Source organism: Lissotriton helveticus, chromosome 10, assembly GCF_964261635.1.
Source record: "Lissotriton helveticus chromosome 10, aLisHel1.1, whole genome shotgun sequence".
Classification (NCBI taxonomy): Eukaryota; Metazoa; Chordata; class Amphibia; order Caudata; family Salamandridae; genus Lissotriton; species Lissotriton helveticus.
In genome coordinates this window covers 146,045,605-146,072,610 of record NC_136071.1, presented here as the reverse complement: position 1 = coordinate 146,072,610, position 27,006 = coordinate 146,045,605, and the positions used below count along the sequence as shown (strand labels likewise).

The 27,006-nt window shown below is 43.5% G+C and overlaps 1 protein-coding gene across 2 annotated transcripts in view; it reads right to left on the bottom strand.

Annotated features, from left to right (window-relative positions):
• Window positions 1-27,006, bottom strand: part of ELFN1 (extracellular leucine rich repeat and fibronectin type III domain containing 1) — a 782,219-nt gene that overhangs the window by 603,104 nt on the left and 152,109 nt on the right. For both annotated transcript variants that reach the window (XM_078664966.1, XM_078664967.1), the window contains exon 2: window positions 9,531-9,617. The gene's annotated coding sequence lies outside the window, so the exon portion shown is untranslated. The remainder of the gene's footprint in view (window positions 1-9,530; window positions 9,618-27,006) is intronic.

Sequence of the window (27,006 nt, the reverse complement as noted above, 5' to 3'; positions counted from 1 at the left end):
TCTTGCGACGGCCACTCAGACATGTGCACTTTAAACCTCTCCAATCCAGCTGTCTTAGACAGCTGGGTTAGAGAAAGCACATGGCTCCAGTGTCCTCGGGGGTGCCAAAGGAGGCCACTCCCTTTAATCCTGGTGCTGCTTTAATGCAGCATTGGAGCGGCGCCAGGATTGGTTAGTGCAGTTTCCTGGGTCCTGCAGGAGACTGCCTGTCTGGAGAAGACTGGAGCAAAGAGGACATCGCGCCTGGAAGGTAAGTGGAATTGCTTTTTGTTTGTTTATTCTTGTACTTTTATTTTTTTATACCCACCACCCTCCTTACATGCTAGCCGCCACTGAATAGCACATAGTACAGAAAGGTTTCTAGGTCTTGCTGGTAGCCGTGATAGATGGTGGAGGTTTTGTGTAACCTGGAAGCCATAGTTTGATGGAAAAGATGTTATGTCATTTGGAAGCCATTAAGAATAATAAAAAAAAGACATTGAGCAATAATGGTAGGCCGAGGAGACACTGTATCACATGGTCATCACAATAGATGGGGAAGGCCATATGTCACCTGACAACCACTAACGATGTAAAAAACAGAAGGCAACCTTCAACAACGGTAGGTTGAAGAGGCACAGTGCCATCTGGTAGCACGGTAGATAGATGGAGAAGGGTGTGTGTTATCCAGAAGATGATGGAGATTGGTAAAAGATAATCCACCGGACAGCAGTGATAAGTAAAGAGGCAGCCAGTAAGGATGAACAAGATAGCAGATCCCTTGCACTCCTATATTTGATGTAGAAGGAAAAGGGTGCCTTGCTTGTAGACCGTAGAAGGCATAGCACCAAGGCCACCTTTTGCAGCCATGTTGGACATGGACACAGTAGACACCGGCCAGGCCAGAATGAGATGGCGTCGGCTTAGAATGATAGATGAAAGATGCTGTAGGGCTCTAATTAAAGATGATCTTGGAATAAGGCTTGGGTGGTTGAGGTACATTTGAGTTTTCAGGAGGTACTCATGAGCTTTGGTGGATGTTGAAAGCAGTAAAGCACCTTGAAACTGCTGGTGATTGAATGTGGAGGTATCGAGCACTCTTCTGCTATCCTAGATAGCGGCAATAGGTGGAGGAGGCAGGGATGCATAGAGCTGATGTACACAATAGTGGAGACCACATGAGCCCTGGTGCAAGGAGGCGGTCATTAAGTGCTAGTCATTTTACCTTCATTAAAAGAGACAACAGAGTTGTTCAAATTATGTTGTGATTCACAACTACCCATGAGTTAAATAAAGACCACTCAATGCTACCCTACTGCAGACTTCAGATCAGAGGCTTATAAGCCCGGTACTCCCTACAGCAGCTTCAAGCCCAGGAGAAAGGTCTAAGCAGGCCAGAGCAAAAGCACGTTGTCCACGCTCTGGTCGACCCTGATGCAGTCTCTGGACTCAGGATCCAAGGAAGTTCTTAGTAAACAGTGTTTTCTTCTCATCACGAGAAGATACAACACATGAACCTGTGGATTCGAACAGGTGGTAAGAGGATCCAAACTTTGCTTCGGAACTATCTGACCATCATCCTTCTATACTTAGCGCTGTATTACTGAGTCAGGAATAGCATCACTTATTTGTGGTTTGCTCAAGGAGACAGAGGCTCAGACAGAATTTACTCTACAAAAACATATTTTTTATAATTTTCATTATTGTTAATGTAAAAGCTTTCATTAACCAAAGTAGACCTCTTCATACAGTGCAAAAATTCTAATTGTTTATAAAACGAATTATAATGGATGATACAGAGAAACAACAAATGTTTGGAAGAATGGTTTAGAGGAGCGAGTAAATGCCAATGGCAACAGCTAGAAACAACCTCACCCGAGGGATTCCAGAGTATAAGAGTCGTACATGATTCTCTATTTTACCATATAATAAGACCCTTTAATCACTACAAATGCAATAATCTTGTTTGCCACTAGGCAACTCTTGCCTTTGCATTTAGGCCTAGATGTAGATAATTCCCATTTACAGACTCTTAAATACCGAATTTTACCGATTCGGTATTTAAGAGTCTGTAAATGGGAAGGGGGCAGATTTAGGTAATTCCGAATTCAGGAATACCGAATCTGTAAGATTCTGTATTTACCGATTCGGTAAATACCGAATCGGTATTGCCCATTGATTCATATGGGCCTTGAAGCCTATAGGAATCAATATGCAATACCGATTCGGTATTTAGCGAATCGGTAAATACCGAATCCTGCAAGGGTGCAGGGGGTGTCACTTTGACACCCTCTAGCACCCCAAGTACAGGCTTGTGTGACATGTGGCACACATACATGCCCTAAGGGCATGTTTGTGTGTCACATGGCACAGGTGTGCATGCACAGATGTGCATGCACACCTGAATTCGGTATTTGACCACACAATAGGATTGTGTAGTAAAATACCGACTCTTAAGGGCCTGTGGCACTCTTAGGAGTGTCAGCTACATATGGATTTACCGATTCGGTAAATATACCGATTCGGTATTTTACTGAATCGGTATATTTACCGAATCGGTAAAATTACCGATTCTTAAAATAACATGCCCCTACATCTGAAAACCCTAATACCGGTCGGAAACGGCCGAAATCGGCCGTTTCCGACCGGTATTAGGGCTCCTACATCTGGCCCCTAGTCCTCAAATCCAGTTGCCACCAGCATGCCCTTTGCCTATGTTACCGATACAAAAGAAGAACTTAGAGGCAAAACATGGATTAAATCTCCGCAGAGGACCTCGCTGGGTATTTCATGTCACCAGTAATGAAAAGCCGGTCTTCTGAAGATTTAAACATCAGTGTTGATTACATCCGTAATGTAATCATGGGAGCCAGTCCACTTTCTTACTCCTCTTCTCGCAAGGTGTGAATGATAAACCAGAAATTATTAAAGAGCGCAGCACCGCCGGAGGCGGGAGGGAAGTCTGCAACATGCAATCAGGGCTACTCAATTTTCATTATGATCTTTTAGGAGAGAATCTAATCGTTGCCTACTGCACACCACAGTACACGCTCTATTGTAAATCATCAGTGGGTTGTAATTTGCTATTAGATTTTAATCCAATATGTATTTTCCATTAAGTTTCATTCGAGCTATACCTATTGTGTCTACCTTGCTTCCGCATTAATGGGCATTGGAATATCGCTGCATGCCAGACGATGCTTAGGACTCTGTGGATGCCGTGAACGTTGTGCGTTCCTCTCCACATTTCACGAAGTAACATCATGGCAGAAAGTGGTGAAGGTCTATTGGATACAGATACTGCAATTACAACTGGTTTATTAGCTGTAGTATATGGAGGATGGTGCCTGGATAGTACTGGATTCAGCTGTCAAGCACTTTCATGCCTTGATGAGTCCACAGAGGAGGACACTTGAGCCATAGTATTCAGTAGGCTCAGCAGAGTCCTAAGTCTGTTGTTACGTGTAATTTAGAATCATGAGGACTATGACTGATGTAGCTTTCAAGGCGTACTCATGACATTTTTTGAGAATTTAATAAAAGTCAGAAATGTGCTCTAAATATTGGAGCAATCCCATCAAAGCTCATTTCTAACTTTTTCCTTTATCTTTTGTGAAGCTGAGGAGGCCATATTTGTTTTTGGAGGTGGCTGATATTCTCATAAAAACAATAGGTTGTGTAATTCACGTTATTACAAATCCTTTGACATATCTACTGCACTTCCTTTGATGGGTTTGGGTATAATTTCACCAAGACTCCTGTCTTCTTTAAGTCCCAAAATAGATACTTTTTAGGTATAGCGTTAGCAAGGACCTTTTGCTTTTACTACAATAACGTATAATGTATTAATACATAGGACTTTCAGCTGGCCCTCTCCATCTATTGGTAAGTTTTTGTGTCATTTGTTTTTTCGTCCATCACTTCAGCATACACCATGGACAAAGGCTTATCCCATTTCAGCAATTGACTGACTTGTGTCAGTGAATGCATTCTTCCCTTTCACAAGGAAAACATCAAGTAAGAGAGGAGTTTCCTTAAGTGCCCGGACTACCAGGGGATGTGTGCTTTTTGAGACCCAAATTATTTTTTAGCTTTTAGCCAATGTTTTGTTTTTTAGATGGATGAGGGCTCGGCAGCTTCCCCAACATTATAGTTTTGCAAAAGCCATGACAAATTGAAACAAGCACTCAGCTGCGGCCCGTGTACGTAAGAGTGGTGGGGTGGTGGTGCCATCGGGATTTCGACAGACGAGGAGGAGGAAAAAATAATTATTTATTTAATTTTCCCTCGTGGTCATATGTTGAATCCCCTCCAACCCGGCCCACCGATTTTACCTGTACGGGCTGCAGCTGCAAGCACTGACAATGCATAAAGCTAGTGGCCAATTGCAGATGGCTGTCTGACTCGCCATTACCCTGCATTTGGCCCGCTGTAATACTTGTCTGAGAACCGTCCCAGCACTGAAATGAGGTGCAACCTGTTTAGCTAGGAGGAGAGGGAAAGAGAAAATAGGGATGTTGCAAGCTATGGTCCTTCTTCTAGGCACAAAAATGTCAATGCATGTTCCTCTTAAGCCTGTGTACATGAGCATCCTCATAAAAGGAATCTTGTTGGCGATTCATTTCAAAGTCTGGACCAGATCTAGCAATGTTCTCTTTTATTGCAAAGCATTCACTTGAGCTCATGTGTTGGCAATCTCCTCGGTGCGGCTTGCTCTGAATATCAAGAATCCCTTTACAACTGTTCTGTAATGAGTTAAATGTCCTAGAAAAACATCTACTTATCGTTTGATGGGAGACTGAAGGATGTCACAACTCACAAGATTGAGTAGGACAGTTTGTATCCTGGCTACACACGGATAGATACCAAGAAGTAATAAAGCTCAGTTTTGCTTCTCAAAATCAATTTGGCGAGTAATTCCAGGGGACTTGCTTGTGGCTGACCTGAGGGGCTGAAAGGCAGGAGTGATTGCAGAGTGTTTGAGCTACACGATGAAGGCTCGTTTCCCCAGCAGTAGAGCTCGGTGGGCTTGGAGACCTTCTGCATGGCAATTTACCCACGTCTTCGCATTTGAGTATGTTCCCTAATCCTTGATCTACCAGCCCTACCAATACCACGTATTACCACTGCATATAAGCTTATCAATAGAGATTGAGAAAGAAACCATTAGCATTAAACAATCTAAGCAATCCATCAGTAATTGTCCCACCATTGATATATCATCATAAATAAGCAGAACTAATTTATTTTAGTGTTTTAGCTGTCCAGCAGTGAAATACGGTACAAAAGGGGGTGGTGATGGACGGAGCATCTGAATCAATCAAACACTCACACCCAGTCAAAATATCTGGGTTTAATCCATCACCGTTCTTTAGCCCACTCCTCCACCCCAGTTCAGACATGGCCATATGCAAATCAGTCTGACCCTGTGCCTCATGGGAACAGTCCAGCCCGAACTGCCAAGCCATGTCTTCCCTGGACCGGAAACAAGCTTCTGAGGACCGTTTTCTGGCATTCCAGCCGTCTTCAGCCCGGCTTGCTTGAATCCAGTGGCAAAGTGAGCAAGGGACTCACGTCTGAGCATACCCTGCCACACTTAAGGCGGTACAAATGGGGGTGGTGGTGGAAAGCAGTGAAATAGGCAATTTTTTTTCTTCCTATTAACAGGATGAACCTTGTATTGTAAAAGCATACACAAAATTGAAGAGCAGCCGCAATGGTCCAAGCTTTGAACTAATACACATTTGTGGCTATCTCCTTTCAGAGATAAAACACATTGTTTTCCTTCAATTACAATTACATAATGAAACCCAAAAATGTGTTTACATTCACCTGGGCTACGATTTATGAAAGTCTCTTTTCTAAATTCATTTCTGCATGAGATTAGAACATACATTTATGCTAAGCATCATTAGGGCTTACACACTCTATCCTCTCTGCTCACCAATCAAGACAAGCTCACTCGAATCATTCAGCAATAGCAAGCGGGTGTCGAGGGGGAATATTGAGACACCAAGCACACTTGATATGGGTATAACACAATGTCTAAGCATCACTGAATTTTCCTCCAGGCTTGACACTCCAGTATCAAATCTTTGACCTCATTTAGGGTGTGCAACTCAATACCCTCTTCCTGACTGGCATGCGACTTTCACCAACCTCAATTCCCTCTGTTATGTATCTCACTCCCTCAGGAATTTTACACCATATGTGTTATCCATGAGGTGAGACTTTTGCCAAATCGTAGTTTGATTTTTTTGAAGTTTTTATATAGCTCGAACTCGGCTTCTGGGTATTGCTTCGCTTTACATGGGCACCAGACACATTACACAAGGTCAGATTCATTTTTTTAGACATAGAGATATTAAGGGCCTGATTATGATCTTGGCAGATGGGATATTCCATCACAAACATGGCAGATATCCCATCCGCCATATTACAAGTTCCATAGGATATAATGGAATTTGGTGGACAGGATATCTGTCATGTTTGTGACGGAGTAACCCTGTCCGTCAAGATCGTAATTAGGCCTTAAGTGATTGCTCAGAATCACAGTATGTTGGCCGATGCCGACACTTAAACCTGGTTACCCAGTTTTCAAAGTTGGTAGCTTTGGCCATAATGCACATCCTCTCTCTTAGTTACCTTTATCATGCTAAAAAACCTACCAGGTTCTACCCATAATGCACCTTCGGACATTCCTATGGTTGTCACAATAATAATAATAGCTAACATCGCTCCTAACCCTAGCATTACGTTGCTTATCTGTGTCTGCCCTCTAGACGTTCATTGACTGCCCCCTCTGGTGAAGTACATGCATCAATGATTCAAAACATAGTCCTTAATGTTTTATTTGATTTCACCCTGGTTCACGTGAACTCAGCATGAACCTTCCTTTCAACAACTGGGATTAAAAAAATGGGTAAATGCTCCCATAGATGGAAAAATATATATCACTCTAAATATTAAAGGAAAAATGCTACATACATCCTAATGTGTATACTTTCAGGTCATAAGACAATTATGTTCCTTGTAATACAGAGGATGTGCACCCTAAATATCCATGCCATACAATAGTGAGGACAAAATATTGAAACAAAAATATTGACAGGTAAGTAAGTCTAGTTTTTATACCTAACTCCACGAATATGTACCTATGCAGTGCATATATACTCAGAGTATGTAGATAAGGAGTCAGGAATTGTAAATTTATTCCTCCTTCCCTCAATGCAATAACCTTTAAATATTTTTGTCTCTTAATGTTGTCACTCACTAAAATTGTACCGCGATATTCCAGGGATGGCGATTTTCAGGAGTACTGTAATCCTCTAGGCAATCTGCATTCAATCCAATGTAAACCTTCCTATATACACCCTAACATCAGTTACATTAGTCTCTTAACTACTTCCAACTCACAGATCCATGAATGCTCCCATTGCCTTCCTGATGCAACTAAGCAGCTTTACAAAAGGCCTCACTAGCCCTAAACTACAGGAATAGCCCATCCCAAGTCGGGAAAAATGCCTTAAAATGGTCTTAATTTATCATAAAGCATTTTGTTATGAAAAAGTAGGTGTGTTGCTCAACCCATGACAATTTCATGTCAAATCAATTTAAGAAATTTTCCAGGGATAGTTGAGCTCTTCTGTGTTGCCTATAATGTTCAACATTACACTTGCTGTGCTAGAACTTGTCATGCTCTTATCAGGCCACAAGCAATCTCACTGTGGCTACTGAGAAGGAGCATTTGCCATTTGTAGGAATCCTAAAATTGCATCGCTCATCAATGGAAACCAAAGAATTTGCACTGAATTTTGTCTAAATTTGGTACATCTGCTTAAGAATTAACAATTCTAATTCAAATTTGCCTTCCCGTCAAATGTACATATCTCAATTGTTTTGTTTTCAAATATTTTGCTAATTTATCCACATGATTGTGAAGGTGACAAAGAGTAATGGTTTGCAAACCCGTCCTTCCTGTGGATACTATCCATTTCGGTACCCTCTCAAACATAACACCACGTTCTAAATTTACCAGCGAATGTGATGAAACCATAGACTAAGTCCTCTAGGACAGGGTACACCAAAGTCGGTCCTGGAGGGCGGGCTCCATGCCACATTTTAGGATAACTCTATTTATCTAAATAGGGATATGCTAAAAATCTGGCATGGATCCGTCCCTCCAGGACCGACTTTGGTGAACCCTGCTATAGGGTAACTTCTATATATGTTATGCCTGTTGTAAGACTTCTATCCTTCGAAGGGGACAGACTTTGACTATTTGCCTCTGTGTATTGTTGCTGAATCCAGAACTGAACAATGTAATTTTTAATTTCTCCCGACTTCATCAAGTCAATTTTCCTCAATAGCTTGATTAATTAAAATGAGATTTATTCAGCACAACATTGGTCTGCATTTTCAAGACGTTTATAAATGCCAAAAAAGTTTGTATCAAGCCGAAACCCAATATGTTCAGCTCAACAGGGAAGGCAACACTGACCATATGAAACAATATTTTGACCACTGCAGATAAAGGATGGAAGGCAATATTGTGCCTCGTCAATCTGCTCTCTAATGTTGACACTGTTGACTGTGAACTACGCGTGCAACATCACTTTGTGATATTTGCATCATCAGAGTCAATACCATCTTTCTGATCTTTTTGAGTGATGCGTAACATCATATCAATATAAATAATTTTCTTCCTCTTCTAATCTTACATGTGCATTGGCTTTGTTACTCATGCCCACAACGGTGGAAACCTAAAAACATGATATCTCTCTTTGTGACTTCTTCCGCCCACTGGTTTAACCCTTTCAGTCCACAGGACACCCACAGAACCCTTAAGTCCACAGAACACTTCAATACCTATGCATTTAGTTGCTGTAATTAAAAAGACACGCTTTGAATCACTAAAACAGCTAAGTGTTTTTTATAAGTTTATTCTTCAAGTTATATCTTCAGTTACAGGTTACAGGAAGATGATAAGTTGCATGTAATGCCCCACCAGGAGCAGCCTCCTTGCTGCTCAGCTCATACACTCCAACTGACTCATGTACAAGCACAAACATTCCCAGCATTCTGAAGACCTGCCCACTGGCTGAGCAGCACGGCAGAGAACACCAATGGGGAGGATGCATTATATTAGCAAGTGGATTACAACAGTTGGCTCTCTGGTCATGTTGTGTCTGCACTATAGACATCTTCTGTAGCCTTGCTTTTTATTAACTCAGATGATCAGCTTCAGAGGATTACAATACTGTTATTCCACACAAAAACACACAACCGTGCCACACAGCATCCCTATTTCTGGCTTTTGGAAACAATCAAGGGTATAGTCCCAAATACAAAAATATCTCCATCGTTTGGTCCACCAAAATGAAATCCTACCATGCAAGCCAGAAGGCTCACTCTGGCAAGCGGACGCAACATTTGCAATACTTTGTCCCAAACCTAAAGGCATCGCTTTCCATTTAATATCATATTGAGAACTACTTGCAGGTAGAAGTCTTATTCAATGAGTACTGCACTATTAGAGATTTTGAACTTACCTTATCAAAATCTTCTGGAGGTGATCACCGTTCTTGCTCAATCCTGTCAGTCCTGTTTCCATTTCCATGCTTTATTTTCATTCACAACTGTTGGGGAAAATATAAGCAGCCATTAGTAATGAACAGAAAGAAACTATCGTGTTCTTGTGTACTGTACGAAACGCAAATCTTTTTTTTTAGATAGTGTGTTCAGGTACTCTTTCTAACACTGGTACTATCCGACCCCTAGTGGGTTTTTTTGTGTTTGTTTTATACAGTGCAAACTCGACTGAAAGAATCATAGCGATTTACATGAGCGCAAGTTGCGTTACAGACGGACACATTAATTTTGTTAGGCACGGGGAGATTAGGTGATTCGTCCAGAATCACAGGATGTTGAGCGTCCCTGTCGAGACGCGAACCCTGGCTCCCCAGGTTCAAGTTTGACTGCTCTAGCCGTTAGGCCACATCCTCACCCCTGCTGTTGGGTCCTTACCTTGTCACATATCATCCATAAGGCCCTGAAAGGTTGTACTTTGTCTCACTCGCATTCCAAATGAAAATCGGAGGTTGAGGCGCTAACACACCCATAATAAGCGTCAAAATAAAAGTCAGCAACCTCTCCCCGCTTGGGGATACCTCAGTAAGAAGGACTGCAACTTCACCAGAAACATTCCATCTTGCGACGCCTGCATGATACCAAGAAGTGATGACTCAAGCGTTGTTACAGAAATCTAAAGAGTACTACATTCAGGCTATCCAGTGACTTGTAACTGGGGAAAATGTAGGACTTTTTTCTTAGGATCTACCTTTTAGGGTGACTACTTTAAGTTTAGGCTGATTTAAGATCTTCCATAAAAGACATAGAAGACTAACCTAGATACTGGATAAACGTTTGAGTACAAGAGGCTGTTTCTCTACCAACAATAAGCAGCTGTTGAGCAGAATTTCCAAAACTTTACTCTGGATATATGCATGCAACGCCAAATCTATTCTGAGATTAACATTGTAGTGGAACTCTTTTGGCAATTTCAGTACTAACTAGAGTGCCCTATGTTTCTAATCTTCCTTCGCCTGATGGAGGCACAGGCAATGTGCATAATTTATGTTCTACATTTCCTTGTCTGGCATTCAATCAGCCAACCACACTAACAATTAGCCAATCATCGTCTTGAAGCGGGACTGTCTCTGTGCCCATCATGGATTCGAGGGCCGCCTTTGACCTGTTCACTACAGACAGTCTGTGGAAGGCTCTGAAGGAGTATGGGATCCCTGGAGATTTCCTTAGGATTCTGAGGGTTATCCACCAGGAAACATTTGCTCAAGTCTGGTGAAACTCAGGAGGTGCCCTCACACAAAGAGTACCGATGAACCGTGGAGTAAGGAACGGCTGTATCCATGCTCCTACGTTGGTCATCCTGTATATTAATGGTATGGTTGATAGGCTGTGTGATTGCAGGCATGATGCACTCAAATCTGCAAACAAAAGGACCCCAATCCTGATGTTTGCAGATGATACTCTGCTCTTCTCTGAAACTCCTATGGGGTCCAGGTTCTTTTGCATCACTTTGCCTCTTTGTGCAAGGCTTAGGGGCTAGAGATAAATTCTGCCAAATCCAAATTTGTGGCTTTGAATACCCACCGATCCGTTCGAGGTAGGATGGTGGTGGAGGAGTCGCCCCTGGTGCAAGTGAGCCACTTCGACTACTTGGGAGTCGGGTTGGCAGACAATATGTCCTGAGCCCCCCAAATAGCAAAAAGTAGAGATGTTTTACACCGAAGGGGATCTGCTGTGGCAAGGAGGTATAGGGGCAACAACAGTGGTGCGGTTAGCCCAGCCCTAGATGTTTATAGGGCCACTGTAGAGGCTGGGGCCACTAATGGGGCAGAGATTTGGGGCTACACTGACCTTTCTTCCCTATTTCAAACAGAAAATAGGTTCATTTGATCACTGCTTTGTTGGCCATCATGTACTCCCCTGTTGCCTTTACTCATTGGCCTGTCAATGTAAGAGGAAGTCTTGTTAGCGCTACTGAAAACCCTCCTATACTGGGTATGACTCAGGACCACTCTGGAGTTGGCATCCTATAGGGAAGCCTTATCCGAATTATTCACCTTACACATAAATTTGCATGCCCCATGGCTTGAAGATTAAACAACTATGTGTAACTATTAAAATAGAGAACATATGGCATTCTCCAACAGAACTGTCCAAATATACTTCCACCAAGCTAAAGGAACTTTTGTGGGAAACATTATTGGTAATCTCCTGGAATGAGGCAAAAGAGGGGAACACATCGGGTAATTGTCTTCAAAGTAGATGCACACGCATGTTTGAGGGGAAACATCATTTAGAACGCGGTGTTTACACCGCAGTGCCTTTAGAACGCTGCCATTACAATGCAAGTCGTTACTACGACTTGCGCTCGATGGCGCTGTTGGGCAAGGAATGTTGTAATTTTATATTCCAACACCTTCCCTACTGTTACGTGGAGTGGTGTTGGAATATAAAATTATAAGATTCCAAAATCTGCGCCCTCCAACGCAAGTCGTTGTAACGACTTGCGCTGTAATGCCCGCGTTGTCAAGTACCGCAATCTTTTAGATCGCGTTGTACTGACATCCATCCATATTTGAGCACTACCTGGACAGGACCAAACCTTGGCAGGAGAAGGGTCTATATATAATATTTAGGATAAGCAGCCTGCCAGTAAGACACTGATGAGCAGATGGCACAGAAATGCACCCCAAATCTCCAACTGCCCCTGCTGCTCAATGACCGCAGAATCCGTAGAGTACTTTATTTTCTTTTGCCCAGGCTACGCTCATCCATGAAGAAGGTGGATTAAACCAGCATGCAGAAATGTGTGTGCTACAACATTACTGGGAGGCTTATAGGATCTTAACCGGTGACATCTGAATACATTATGTTTGCCACCTCTAGGTTCCTTTTATGGGCCTGGGGACTTAGAGCAAACAGGATTTTCATAGAGGATCAGGATCCCAGGGGTGATGTTTTGCCCTCTCCCAGGACTGGATTAAGACGTTTAGAGGCCCTAAGCACTTGAAAGATGTTGGTGCCCCCATATATATTTCCAATTCAAAACATAAACAATATTAAACCATAAAATACATTTTAATTGTTCGTAATGAATCAAAACTTACAGTAAGTTGGAAAATAATGTTTATTTTTGTATACTTCCACTTTATTTATAAGTTTAGCTGCACAATTTGCAGTTTTGCACCAGTAAGTAAGTGAGTAAGTAAAAATGTATTGTTTCTGATTAATTAAAACCATTACAAAAATACATTTGAGTGCACATGTCATCATTAAAAAGTCTTAAAAAGAGAAATCATGATTATTAATAGTTATATTAGTAAAAACAATGGGGTTTGGGAATTGACCATAGTTCATTATATCTTGTCTGGGCCGACATCATGGCTTGTTAATTTCAGCTCCACTAATTTCAGGAATTTCACCAACTTCCCGTTTAATGACGGAGATCCTGGATTGAAACATGCAAGAACTGCTTGTCTGCCTGTGCGTATTCTATGTTCATTAAAATAAATTTTTAGCAGAGCTGCTCTTTCCTCTTTCAACCTCAAGCAGGTAAATAGCAAATGTTCAATATCTTCATTCCCTTCACCACATAACCTACATTTTGTCCCACAGTTCCTTCTCAACCATGGTTGTAAATGTGGTATAGCTGGTAGGATTCCTAGCCTATGTTTTAAAAAGGCTTCTTTTGTTTTCCTGCAGTACCCCAGTCCAAAATACGGTTGCAACCCGGGTGATTTATATGTACACAGGGTCATCCAAGCGTGACGCCTATGGGAAAAGGTAGCTTTGTCCTCTACGAGCGAGTCTCTTTATACTCTTTTGCACCATATGGTCCAGGGCAATGGAAATTTTCTTTGCTGCCCCCCTTCCCTTGATGCCCTAAGCACGTGCTTATTTCGATTAATGGTTAATCCAGACCTGCCCTATCCCAGCCAATTAATTGCTACTATGTCAATTTGTGCACGCTTTACTCCCTGCTGCTTTTACTTCTGTCATTTTAACGAGGCTCATAATCCAACGACGTTTTTAATCATAAAGATTTTAAACCCAAAGATTTTAAATGCTGCACTGGAGTCTTTTAGTGCAATTGCCCTTTTTATGACACGATTATGGCAAATGCTGATAATAAAATTCTGTAACTATTGTGACAGAATGCGAATTTTATGAACTGGATCTATTTTTCTTCTCATTTCATCATGGTCACCATTTGGGCTGGGGATATGTATAGTCTTGTACATAGGACATGATGAACCGTGTTACGTTTTTGACCGTGATTTTTTTCTTGCCTGTTGGCCCAGCACTATATGATATCAGTGAATGTTTGTGCCAGCACTTTCTCTGCCAAATGTTCATCACACTAAAGTGAAATGAATTCAATGATTGTTCACAAAGAAAAGGGAATTGGTTTTATGGTTGTTTTAATTGCAACGCTTATGGCCAATGCTGATGGCCATTTGGCCAAAATAAAGTGTATTATATATATAATATATATATATATATATATATATATATATATATATATATATATATATATATATATATATATATATATATATATATATATATATATATATATATATATATGTTAGAAGAAAGTCCTCGAGTTTTGCCCCAATAGCAAAAAGACAAGATGTGGCACACCAGAAGACAGCACAATGATTTATTGTGCACCAATTAAAGGATGACGCGTTTCGGCATATAACCTTTGTCAAGTGATTTCCTGTACATCATATTCCTTTAGAAATAGACTCAAAAGTTCTTAGGCTTAGAAAACATACTTTGTGTACTACACGTTGTTTATAATTCACAACACATTCAAACCTTTTATATCGGTAAATGAGAATTCATTATTTAACATTGCGCAATGTCCAAAATTAATTCCCATTGAGAAGCAATCCTAATTATTTCATATAAACAAGAAGTATGCTAAATGCCATTCATGATTGTCCTGTACAATAAAGTTTTCAAAATCAAAACATTACGCGGCGAATACTTCAATTTCATTACAATCATGGTTCCGAAATAGCATGAAACCACCAATTTGTACCAAGGGGCCCCCTGTGTGCACACCAGGATTTAATGGCATGGGGCCCCCCACCGAGAACATGTGCCTTCGCTATTGACCCACACCTGTAATGCGAGTTTCGTAGCTGCAGGCAGCGGACGGGCTCAGGCATGGCGGGGTCAGCACAGAGGGACAGCAAACGGAGCGTAATAGCCAAAGGGGAGCTGCACAAACCTGTGCCCTTGGGATGCCTTACAACAGAGGAGCAGGCTACAACAGAGGAGCAGGCTACGCATCAGCATGGAGTCAGCAGAGGGCGAACACGGCACTTGCAGCCAGGGCCAGGCATGAGGACTGCCCTCAACACTTGGCAGCAAGGTGTAGCCTAGATGCTGCATGGGAAGTTCTAGACCTGCTGAGAAAGGGCATTCGCTCAGGGCGCTGTCACAGGGTTGTGCTGCTAAGGTTTAACCCCTTCGCCGCGGGGCTATTTCCCTTGTGGTGCTGGGGGGAAGGGGGCCACGCGCTGCGCCGCGGTGCTCGTGACGAGCTCAGCTCATCACGCTGCACGGTGGCGCTGTGCTCATGACCGTCATTACCACGCCCGTTTCTTAGAACGCTCAGCACAGCAGGGGAATTATTCCCGCGTGGGAGCGCCGCGGGGGTCATGACGAGCTCAGCTCGTCATGAGCACAGCGCCACTGTGCCTCATGACAAGCTGAGCTTGTCATGAGCACCGAAGGTGTTAAGAACTGGACTGGAACTCCAAGCGAGGAGGCGTGAATGACATGACTGGTTTGAAAGTAGACTACATGTTCTGTATGGCAATATGTAAATAAAAGCTGCAGCCTTTTTGTACCATCACCGAATTGCGTTAATTGTGAGCACAAGTGAAAGTGGATGCATGTGTGGGCCGGGGAGCTCAAGGGGCTTGCCCCCCAGGGAGGGGTTAGGCAATTTATAGCCTCTGTAGGCCAACAGGCGTTTTGCGTTTATGAGTGTGTATACACGTGTCCAACGTATGCTCACAGTGAGATTTTGCACATATTGTGAGAGTACACAATCCGGCTGGTTTGGTGTGTGGTACATCAAACCAGGCACCATTGTCAAAGTCGGATTTGCCTGTTCCCTGTGATCCATCAAAACCAAATAATATTCCTATGTGTAGATACATTTTATGTGGAATCAAAGTATCCCTCAACATTAGGATTGCTGGTGTCCTGATGAAGGCTTCCCTAAGGCACAGGCTGAGAGTCAAAAGAGGGCATGACCGCTTCCTATTTACATATAATCCCCTCAATATATGGATCTATTTCATGCAACTCATAAATAAACTGAATTGATGTGAATGAAACCCTGATGCACCTTGATCATAAACCATTATGGGTGGGAAGTACTTGGTGGAGACGTTTGTTAAGCATGTAATGCCTCTATCCATGTTTTTTTACACCTTAAAGCCACATAGCAGCAAATATTGTTTGTGGAATGTATTTATGTTATATATTTGGGGGGCAGCCTATTATTGTCAGCCTGGATCTAACAATACAGACTAAAGTGCATTAACTAATCTAAGTTTTAATGAGTATAAAACACACATAAATAAACCTCAGCGATGGAAGCCTTCCTGCCACGACTACCTCTCTCACCAGGGTGCTATTTCCTTCCGAAGAGCCCCATCTTATTTGTTCTTTTCTTCGCCCACCTGAGGCTGGAAAGCCCCCTTCACATTAAATTACCTTTTGCTCTCCCTAATCCTACGTAGTAACTGTCTCTCATCCCCTTTCCCATTCTTCTGTCTGTTAATTGCTGGATTCCCCCTTCTTTCGATGCAAGCCTGTGCCATTGTGATTTTAATGTATGCAAAATGCTTGCAGAGAAGTTCTGCATAAATACAATACAAAAAATACATTGTTTGCATAATGCCTTCAGTGCAAAATGCTGGACGCAGCGCATAAAGCAACGCGCCCACAGTGGCGGATTCTGACGTACAATGTAAAGGCTTTGGCAAAAGGCGTAACGTACGCTCGCGCAGCCTCTGTTTTCCTGGGAGATCTTTACTATCCCTGGATCCACTCACCCCTGCACATAGGAATGGCGCGCGAGGAAAAGTAAGGGCAGAAGAGGACTGGATGGTTGTGATGATACAGACAGCATCCTATGAAAGGGTAATGTATAGGATACAAGACCAAGAACAAATATTCCAGCAGGTGTGGACCCCCTTTCATTGTGATTCCTGAAATTCGAATTCTCTTTTCTTTCCCTCCCTATAGCTTTTTCCCTTCTCCTATTTCCCTCTCCCTCCTTTTTTCCTCTTCCTTAATATATTACAGGTGTATATTATTTGTCACATACAGATTTATATTTATTATATTGTTTTGTAACCTATGAAATTGCCTATCTTTGAACTCCAATAAAAAATTATGACACAAAAAGAAAAGTAAGGGCAGATTTACAAGCCCCTTGCGCCACTTTTGCTTCACTTTTAACACGGGAAAAGTGACGCAAAAGTGGCGCAAGGGGCTTGTAAATAAGCCCCGTAGGATTTTGCTACTGGAGGGCTCCCAATGCGCCAATAAAAAAGCTGTTCGTTGGTTGACCCGGGTGAAATTTGCATTAAACTGGCATATTTAGTGTAATTTCTGTAGTTTCATGTCACTCTTGTTCAGTGGTTAATTTGTTAAAAAAAGCAAGTGCCAGGGCTCTCATCAGGAGGCAGCTTGCACCAGCCCGTTTCTCCTGTCAGCGCCGCGTAAAACAGAACCAACTACTAACCATGAAAGTGGGAAGAGGGTGTGGTGTAATGGCCAGAGCTGCCGACTTCGAAGCTGGGAACCAGGCTTGACTCTCGGAGTTGGCTCAACATCCTGTGATTTTGTGCAAATCATTTAATCTCCCCATAAATGAATGTGTCCTTAACTGGTGCTCATGAAAAGTGCAGGTGTTGATGATTACGTGCCAGTCCTGAGCACCGGAAACCACCGGCTCAAATTAAGCACTGCTCTTTGTTATGAGAAATTCCCCAAATTACACCATTATACCACATTGTGTAATTACATGCTACTTGCTGTAACATTTCACAGTAACAACAGGAATGACAGCACGCAAGCGGCTGCTGTTCGTGACGCTTTTGATTCTTTTGCATAATGGTTTTAGCAAGAAATGCATCATTTGTGTCCAAAGTGGATGCAGGGCGCATTTCTCTATAAAATACAGTGCTGAATGCTACCTTTGTATTTTGTGTAATTAGAAGTAATTTTTCCGCAATTCCATGTAATTACGCAAAAGTGAATTATGCAAATTTTATACACCCCTATTTGTTGTCCCTCTTCCTGTCATTTGGCTCCACTAAGTGTGTGGTTACCTGAGGCTAATGCTTTTCTTCACCTTAATGAGGCGCCAGTCCAGCCTACACTGGCTGCAGAACATGGAAACTCAGGGCCCATTAACAAAGTTTGACAATTTGTGTTTCAACCCTGAGTATAGTGCAATACGTTTAACACTAAAGAGAGCAGCAAGCACTGATCATTGTGTTAAGAAAGAGCAGGGTGACCCTACTGTAAAAAAAAACTGTAACTTGCAAATTGAATAGAACTTGTTAACTTGAAATTCATTCTTCTAATTTAAGCTCATTCGAGGAACATATATATTAATGAAATATGCTAAATTCTTTGTGGTAGTTAACTGATATATTCCTCCAAGGACTTTAGGAAAAGCGAAAGACATATACCAGAAATTGCTATAAAGACAATGAATTATTGAACAATTGAGAAACTACATGTCCCATAATTCCAAGAGTACTCAGTACTGAAGTGATGCGTCATCCTGACATCACTGGTGCAGTCTCTTTGAGAAAGAGAAGCAGTGGGGTTTAAGTGTAGACATACTAACATTTTGACGCCCGATTACCATTGTTTGGCAACTTTGTTGACATACTCAGCAGAGAGGCCATGGATTGAATGAGCATTACATAAAAAATATCTTCTCACAACCTCTAAGCAGGGTTGACGTATGCTGGCAAGCAGTTTGAGGGTTATCAAACCCCACCGGATACGTGAGCATCTAATGCAAGATGTTTGGCACTTTTCGCCAGTTATCGTTCCACAGAAGTGCCTGGAGGCTCTTTACTTGGCAGTAAGCGCTAGAAAAAAAATATTCATACACTTCTCAGTGCACTGGATGGTTTCTGACCATCATTTTCTGAATGCTGCCTTTGAGTGTGGTGGGGTCACCTTCACCATATAGTACAGACACGAAGACAAAAACATGCAAGTGTAAAAGGTCTGTGCTTTCCTCTCTTCTACCCTCTGGCATCGAAGGTTCTCTGGTTTATGCACAGGGGCAGTTAAGAAATAAAGTCTGCCCGTCGGTTCACATGCAGACTTTTATCATTCAAGTTTTAATTAACCTTTCAAATCCATAGTTACACATTAGTCTCGTGTCTATTAAAGTCTATGCATTAGTGTCCTAATTAATTTTCCTTAAGCATGAGACCATGTATCACAATTAACAAGTATACGAGTGGGGAGAAACAAGGTAGTAGGCACTAGGTCCACAATGAAATTAACTACGAGCAGCACGTTAGACTAGAAGGGCCTTATTTATGAAGGCCTGCAACATTTTTATGCCGCCGTTGCATCATTTTTTTGTGATGATGCGGCGGCATAATTTATGCGCCAAGTTGCGCCATATTGGCAAAGCGACGCATCTAAGCAGATATGTCACTTTGTAAAGGCCTGCGCTACATTATACCTGGTCAGGTATAATGTATGCAGGTTGGGCGTTCCGCCACAATAAATGGTTGTAGAAGTGGTGCAGTGAAATCTATGATATTTCACTGCGACACTTGTGGAACACCACTGCGTCAATATCTTACGCCTGCCTCACAGCAGGTGTAAGACTGATTCAGGCCCTTTCACATGGGGCTTGCCTAATGTGAAAGGACACACTGCTGGAGTTGCTTCTGTTTTCAGACGCACCCCAGCAATGCGCCACTTTTGCGCCTACAGATACGTCAGGAATACTGACGTAACTGTCAATCCTTGCAACATGGAGCACCGTACATTAAATACAGCGCATCCACCGTGTCACAAGGAGGGTGCAGTGAAAACTGTTGCATCGCTGTTTTGTTTTGTCATAAACGCGACCCGAAGTTTCTCCAGAGCACATGACGCTAGTCTGAAGTCTTCTCCCGCTAGCATCTCTAGCCCACTGCCTGCCAATGCTTCTCTTTTCTGAAAGTGGCCTTTAAACATTGAAAATTAGCATACCCACAATTCCTGCTCGCTTCTGAAAGCAAAGCTTCACTAGATGGCTACAGGGACTCGTCGGGTGCGTGGGTCAGGGTATTACATTTTATTTTTTCCTACTGTGCATTACATTAGATGGTTTTCACTAGAACCCCTCTCAGGCCTGCTAGTTCTCTCCCCTTTCTTCTTCTTCGCCCAAGCATTGCACCCCCTTTTCCCTCACATCATCCAGCGGACACTAGCTTATGGTGCATAAAAGGCTGCAGTTTATTATTCAAAACATAACATGGATCATACATTTTGCAACATATTGGTTGATCATTCGAAACCCATGTTTTCTTGTCATACTTCACATTTCTCAGTAACATTGCCCCCTTTTGTTTTTCGCTTACATTTCTAGCTGACAGCACCAACCTTGCGCGGTGGCCACTTCTGCAGGCATCTCAGTGTTTACCGTTCTAGGCTTCCCGAGCTACTGACCTCGCGGGCACCGCAGACCTGGCCCGGGCTGCAGGGGCCATTCCGTTTGCCCTGGACCCATGTTGACCCCTCGCCTGCTCATCGTGCCCCTGCTGTGTCGCATCCCAAAGACACTGCCTGAGCGGCTCTTCTATTCTGGCTGCCTGTGTGTGCTGTCGCCTGTTCCCCTGTGTCCCTGCCGCGAGGCATCCCAAGGACACTGTTTGAGCAGCTCTTCTATCTAGGTTACTCTTTTCCGTGGGTACCTTCCTGTGCTGCCTCTGCCTTGCCCTCTCCCACTGCCTTTACGTCTGCAACTTCCCTATTCTTGGTGTGGGTGGGTTTCTCCGGCAAGGTCAGATCTGGGACGGGGGGGTGGGGGGGAAGCTGTGCCCTCCCTTTTGACCTTTTCTTTCTCGCCCACCCCGCTCCCTATTGGACGGCTTGCAGGTTTTGAATCCCACGCCATATCACTGCCACACATTTTCGCGGACTTTCTGCTTCGCGAATTTAGTGTTCATTGCCGCCGCCTGTAGCGGTTCCCTGTGGTCCCTAACTGGTCCGGCTTGTACCTCCCCGGCCAATGCTACTTTTCTCCTAGTCACCCTAACCCAAAACCAGGGCACAAGTTCTAAAAAAAGAAGTGGGGGGACGCTGACGTCACAACAGGAAGTGATGTCACAAAAGGTGGCTTGCACCGTCAGACTCATTGCCTCCCCTCGCTCACCCCTAAGATGTGATTGCATCAGAGAAGCCAGCGTGTGAGCAGCGTTCTGAATGAGCTCCGATCTCGCCCCAGAGAGGCCAAAGAGTGAATGTGTGGCTCCATTTGCTCCAGTTATCGAGCTCCCGGTAAAATAAGTGGGGGGGACGCCATCCACCCGCGTGGTACCCCGACTCGAGCCCTACTCAAATCATTTCGTGAAGAGCAAATACGGAAATGTATAAAAAGTTATCTAGTTAACTATTAGATTTATGTTTTAACAATGATTAAGAATAAGGTGAGAACGCTCTGCTCTAGCTAAGTTGTCCACCCTATAAAATATGTAACCCCTTGCAGGCTCTTTATGATTACTGTTCCACTCACCTGGTTTCAACCTCAGGCAATGACCTCTGGTGCAGTGCGCAGTAACTGATTGAAAATGCTCGCTCCAAAGGCAGGCGCTATATTTGGGAATGCATCGATAAGTGTGATTTCTTCATTAAATATCTGCACAGAATAGTGTCATTGGCCTCGGCTCCGAAATAGGCCTTGTTCCTTGCCCCGCGTGCATAATCTGGTGTCACAACAGATTTAGGCAGTGTGTTATTCACTTGTGATGTAAGTAAAGAATATATGCGCGCCCAACCCATGCACAATGATTAAAGCCAGATAAAAAAAAAAAAAAAATCATCAGACCAGCCAGTAAATATTGATTTATGTATAATAAAAGGAACCTTTCCATGCTGTGTTCAATCTGCATGGCCCAAGGCGTGAGCCGTGTGCTGGCGCTCATCAATTCTACATCGCTGTAGAGTTCCACTGAGCTGACAGCCGCCGGGAGCGCGCGGGACATAAGCAGCATGGGGGGGGGGGTGACAGCCGGGAGCGCGCGGGACATAAGCAGCATGGGAGTGGGAGGAGATGACAGCCGGTGTGTGCTGAGACAGGAGCTGGGTGGGGGGGGGTTAGGGGGTGGTGAGAGGGTGCAGAAGGTGTTGTAATTCTATCTAGGACCCTAATTCGATATTCCTGATTTATGCCCTTATGTGGTTATAATAAATATTATCCTTATAAAGGCATAGGAATCATATCTATATTTAGTAACAACCCATGCAGTCCAAATACAGCATGGCTACTCCTCTAGACTCCTAGAAAGTACAACGCGTTCTTTAAACAAACCAAGCCTCCAGCAGCCCGGGAAATCCCCCTGCTCTTGTTTTGATTTGCACAAGAACTCCTAGAGTCAGAAAGAACTGTTAGTTCTTGGTGACGTCTTATGTCCAACCTTACGTCAAACCCGGCACCTTTCAGGTATAAATATACCAACGTTGCCTTAAGCAAACACACGGTGGTTTGGAGCAGAGCGGCTATCTACTTGCCCGAGAGCCCAGCTGATGCGAGAGCCCACGGACGCCGCCCCTCCCTTTTGACGCACTGAGAGAGACGCTGTCTTTTCTCCAGCCGAGAAATCCAGCTCTGGTGTTTTCAGCCGCCCTTGCGGGTTGCTGGGATATCGAGTCCTGAGAAAGAGATACCAGACCTCCTGCTTTCTATTACCCAGGTACGGAGCTGACTAAACCCTTAAAGAGAATTCTTGATTCAGATTCTTGGCAAAACCAACTTAACTTACATTTGAATTTAAAAGAATTTATAAAGCGCGCATTCACCAGGCGGTTTCTGGGCGCTGGGGGATACTAGTGCCGGGAGTACAAAGAGCTAGGGAAAAAAAAGCTTGCTGGAACAGAAAGGTTTTAAGAGTCCTACGGAACTCCATATAGGAGTCGGAAGATCTAATAAGAGGCGGAAGTGTGTTCCAGAAGGTGGGGGCGAGAACAGAAAATTTCAAACCACCGGATCTGCTTTTCTTGAAGCGGGGGATTGAAAGAAGGGATTTGGAGGAAGAGCGCAGGTCTCTGGTGGGGCAGTAGGCTTTAATAGCAGAAGAGATAAAAGCAGGGGCCGTGCCTGCAAGAGCCTGAAAAGTCAGGCAACCCAGCTTAAAAAGAGCCTGCTGTTTGATGGGTAACCAGTGTAGTGATTTGAGTTGGGGGGAGGAGTGGTGAAATTTGGGAAGGCCGTATACCAGGCGGGCGGCCTGGTTCTGCACTAGCTGGAGGCGCTGGAGGGCGTAGGCGGGAACCCCGTTGTATATAATGTTCCCATAATCGATCAGAGACAGGACCATCACCATTAAAATCAGCTTGAGTGCAGGAAAGGAAAAGAAACGGGAGATTTTCCGGACAATACGCAAAGTAAAGAAACAAGAAGAGACAACAGAACTAATGTGGGAGTGAAGTGTAAGATGTTGGTTAAGAGTGATCCCCAAGGTTTTGACTGAGTGTGAAGGAGAGGGAGATGGGCCTAGGGAGAGGGGCCAAAAGGAAGGGGACCAGGGGTTGCGACTGCCACCAGTCAGGACCAACTCTGTCTTATCCGGGTTGAGTTTAAGGTGGTTGGAATTCATCCAATCCCGGATAAACAGCATGACCGATTGGAAGCTGTGAATGCCTGCTGTGGAAGGGGACAAATAAAAAATGAGTTGGAGGTCATCGGCGTAGTTATACACCGTGACCTCCATCTGCTGCAAGGCAAAAACCAGAGGGAAAATATAAAGGTTAAACAATAAAGGGGAAAGGGAGGACCCCTGGGGGACGCCACACTGCACCTTGCGGGGGAGGGCAGAGAAGTCGGCCAAATGGACGGCCTGAGTACGGTCACTCAGGAGGGAGCTGAGCCAGGCCAATATTGGGCCCCACATGCCCGCCGCCTTGACACGGGAAAGAAGAATAGAATGATCAACCGTGTCAAAGGCGGCGGACAAGTCAAGGAGGACAAGAGCCTGAGGAATGTTAGTATCCAGCCCCTCCCTAAGCTGATCCATGACCGAGATCACCACCTTCTCGGTGGAATGCCGAGGCCGAAAGCCCGCTTGGCAAGGTGCAAGGTAACCGCTATCCTCCACAAAGGAGCTGAGTACCTGAGTGATGTACGACTCAAGGACCTTTCCCAAAAAAGGAAGAAGGGAGATGGGACGGTAGTTTGCTGGGGAAGCGGGGTCAGCCCCGGGTTTTTTTAACTGCTACTTACTTACTCCTTCTCACGTATTAGGCTTAGGTCAGGTACACCGGGGTAGGCGTATTTAGAAGCACCAGTTGAGTACGTTAGTCAATGTATTTATGTATGTATATATTTGATCCATTTTAAAGTATCATATGGCTAAGAAACCATATCAATGCTTTTACAGTATTATTTTATAATACTCCTTTTACTGTACGCACTTTACTTTATGCTAAGTATTGCAATTGTGGCAATTCCTTTCTCTTGCATGAGAAAGAAGACTGCTCAATAAATAACACCTTTTATTGAAAACGCCAGTCTCTCTATTCTCTGCACTCTGGTGAAACTAAGTATGCACGATTGACTGAGTAAAATAGCTGTCTATTGTTTTCACACGACTCTAGAGATACACTCTTATTCTGAGGGAGCAAAGTTGTCATGTTTTATGGTTGTCAAAAGCTAATCCCTTCTTGTCTATCCAGGGAAGTTAAACTCCTCCTTGTTTATTCGAGAAAGTTTCTAGTGACCTCTGAGCTAGCTGGCAAAACTAATTAAGTCTAATATAGTCAGTAGAGACCTAGTCGACCTCAGTCCTACGTCTACACTGCTGTTTATATTATTCCAATGCGCAGAGCCTATTGGGAATATAGGAACTACACTACAAAGGGAGGTTGAAATAAACTGGACACTAGCTGAATCTTTAATGTGATCATGTTATAGTAGCTGCAGGCAAACTGCTAAGCATTCTCCATATTATATTTTGTCAGTTTCTGCAATAATGGGGCATATTAGCAAGGGCAATATCGCCGCTTTAGCAGGACTTTTTCCCGCTAAAGCGGCGATATTTTCATCGCCCTATTAGCAGGCTGTCGCTAACAACAGTTAGCGACAGGTTTTAGGCGATAGCTACAGGTTTGGGGCCTGCTTTGCATGTCAGCGATATTTATCGCTAATGACATGCAAAGTGGGCGTACCCAAACTGTTAGCGACTGAAAACAGTCGCTAACACAGCTATCGCCTATTAGCAAGGCAGGCGAAGCGATAAAAAAAAATCGCTATAAACTAACGCCTGCTAAAAAGTTGATTTACCTGTATAGTCAATGGGGGGTGGATTATCAGATTAAGCCCCCATTGGCGTTAATGTGAGAATATCGCTGGATTTCCAGCGATATTCTCGCATTTCGCCGCTATCGCTGGATATTTTAGCACAATGGAGAAAAACGTTGCTAATAGCATGTTTTTTCCGCTAAAATATCCAGCGATAAAAAAAAAGTCGCTAACCACGTTTAGCGATAAATATCGCTATTTCTTGCTAATAGGCCCCACTGTTTTCTACCAGGTCCCAAATGTAACCTTCAGTAACGCGTGGGACCACATAAGCCGGTAAACTCTTTGCTCGTTCATTTTATAGGCAATGATAAAAATACTGTCCCTGCTGACTCCAATATTGTATTGCAATGTAATTGCATTTATATAGCGCTTACTACCCCTGATGAGGAGTTGAAGCACTTTTTTGGCGAGTAGCACGCTACCCCGGTACCCTTAATGTCGCACAGTGGAGCGCTGTCAATCTGCTGCATGCAGTGCGGGTGCAAAAGCAACATTGGCTATGTGAAAGTGGGAGCTGGTAGGAGCAGTTGTTCCGGAAAGTGTGATATAGCTATGACATTTGCAAACTGCAAAGACAAATTGAGCTGGACCGTCCATGTGACCAATGACTAAGGACATTTCAACCTTTATCCACAGTAGCAGTGCTTAATTTGAGCCAGTGGTTTCCGGTGCTCAGCACCGGCACCTAATTGTCAGCACCGGCTCTAGTGACAGTCCACCACATGGTGGCGCTGTCTGTCAAATTTTGAGATAAGCACAAGAACACTATTTAAAAAGTCAATATACATTATAAATTAATAACATCTGTCGCTCACACCATTATTATAGCTTTGGGTGGCCTGGGATGGTTTGAACTGTTACACTTCTAGCAGTGCGATGGTTCGAACTTGTATTGTTTTTGTCACCAGGAGTGCTGGCTGGGGAAATGAGTGGTGAAGGCTGCAGTGACCTCCTGCGAAGGGCCCTGGCACTTACTTTTTTTTTTTTTTTTACAAATTAAGCACTCTTGGATGATATCCAGTGAAATCTAAGCCCAAAAAATCTAAAGTCCTATTAAATTGGGGATTTAGTAGAGCGCCGGGACAGGTCGTCTTGCGCCCACTTTTTGAATGCAACATGAAGGAATGGAGCAGCTGTATGGAGGACAATCACTTGGTTCCATCGGAGTCCTCCAAACATTGTCGTCCATTCAGATGCAGGAGTCAGGTTTCATCTGTAGGATTAATCCAGTTCCTCGGTCAAGGGACAGGCATGAGTTCAGAGGGTCTTCTATTCCTGTGAGCTGGTTCCTGATCACTGAGGCAACAGAGAGCTAGGGGAAGGGACTGCCTCATTTTGGTGTTGAAGCTCCCAATGTCTCTTTGAACAAGATTTTGTGGTCCTTCCTGAATCTGCGGAGGATTTGGTTGCCTTCTCAACAATGACTCCAATTCTTTCATACACGGGACCTCAGGATCTCGGTGGTCCTTCCACTGAGTCTCTCTCTCTTATTTTCACTAATTTTTGCACCCGATGCCCAGTAAGATGGCATACCTGGAGAACACATTTTGCAGCAATAAGTGAGCAGAAACATTCATGTATTTTTCAGAGGATACTGAAATGGAAAATGTAGCATGTGGGAGTAATTATAGGGATTTATAGGTAGAAGTTACATGATCATTTTTTTTGTACTGCACATACATCTAACCTGTCTGATTTAGGACTCTTACCAGTTTTTGTGTGTAAGGATTTGGTAAGCTGGTTGTATAGGTATTACTATAGCAGCCCAACCAAGATTAGATGAGATATTGTGTTAGTGTTATTCAACAATTGGGTTTTAGCGGGAGCTGGGGATATGGGGGAGGTTAATGGTAAAC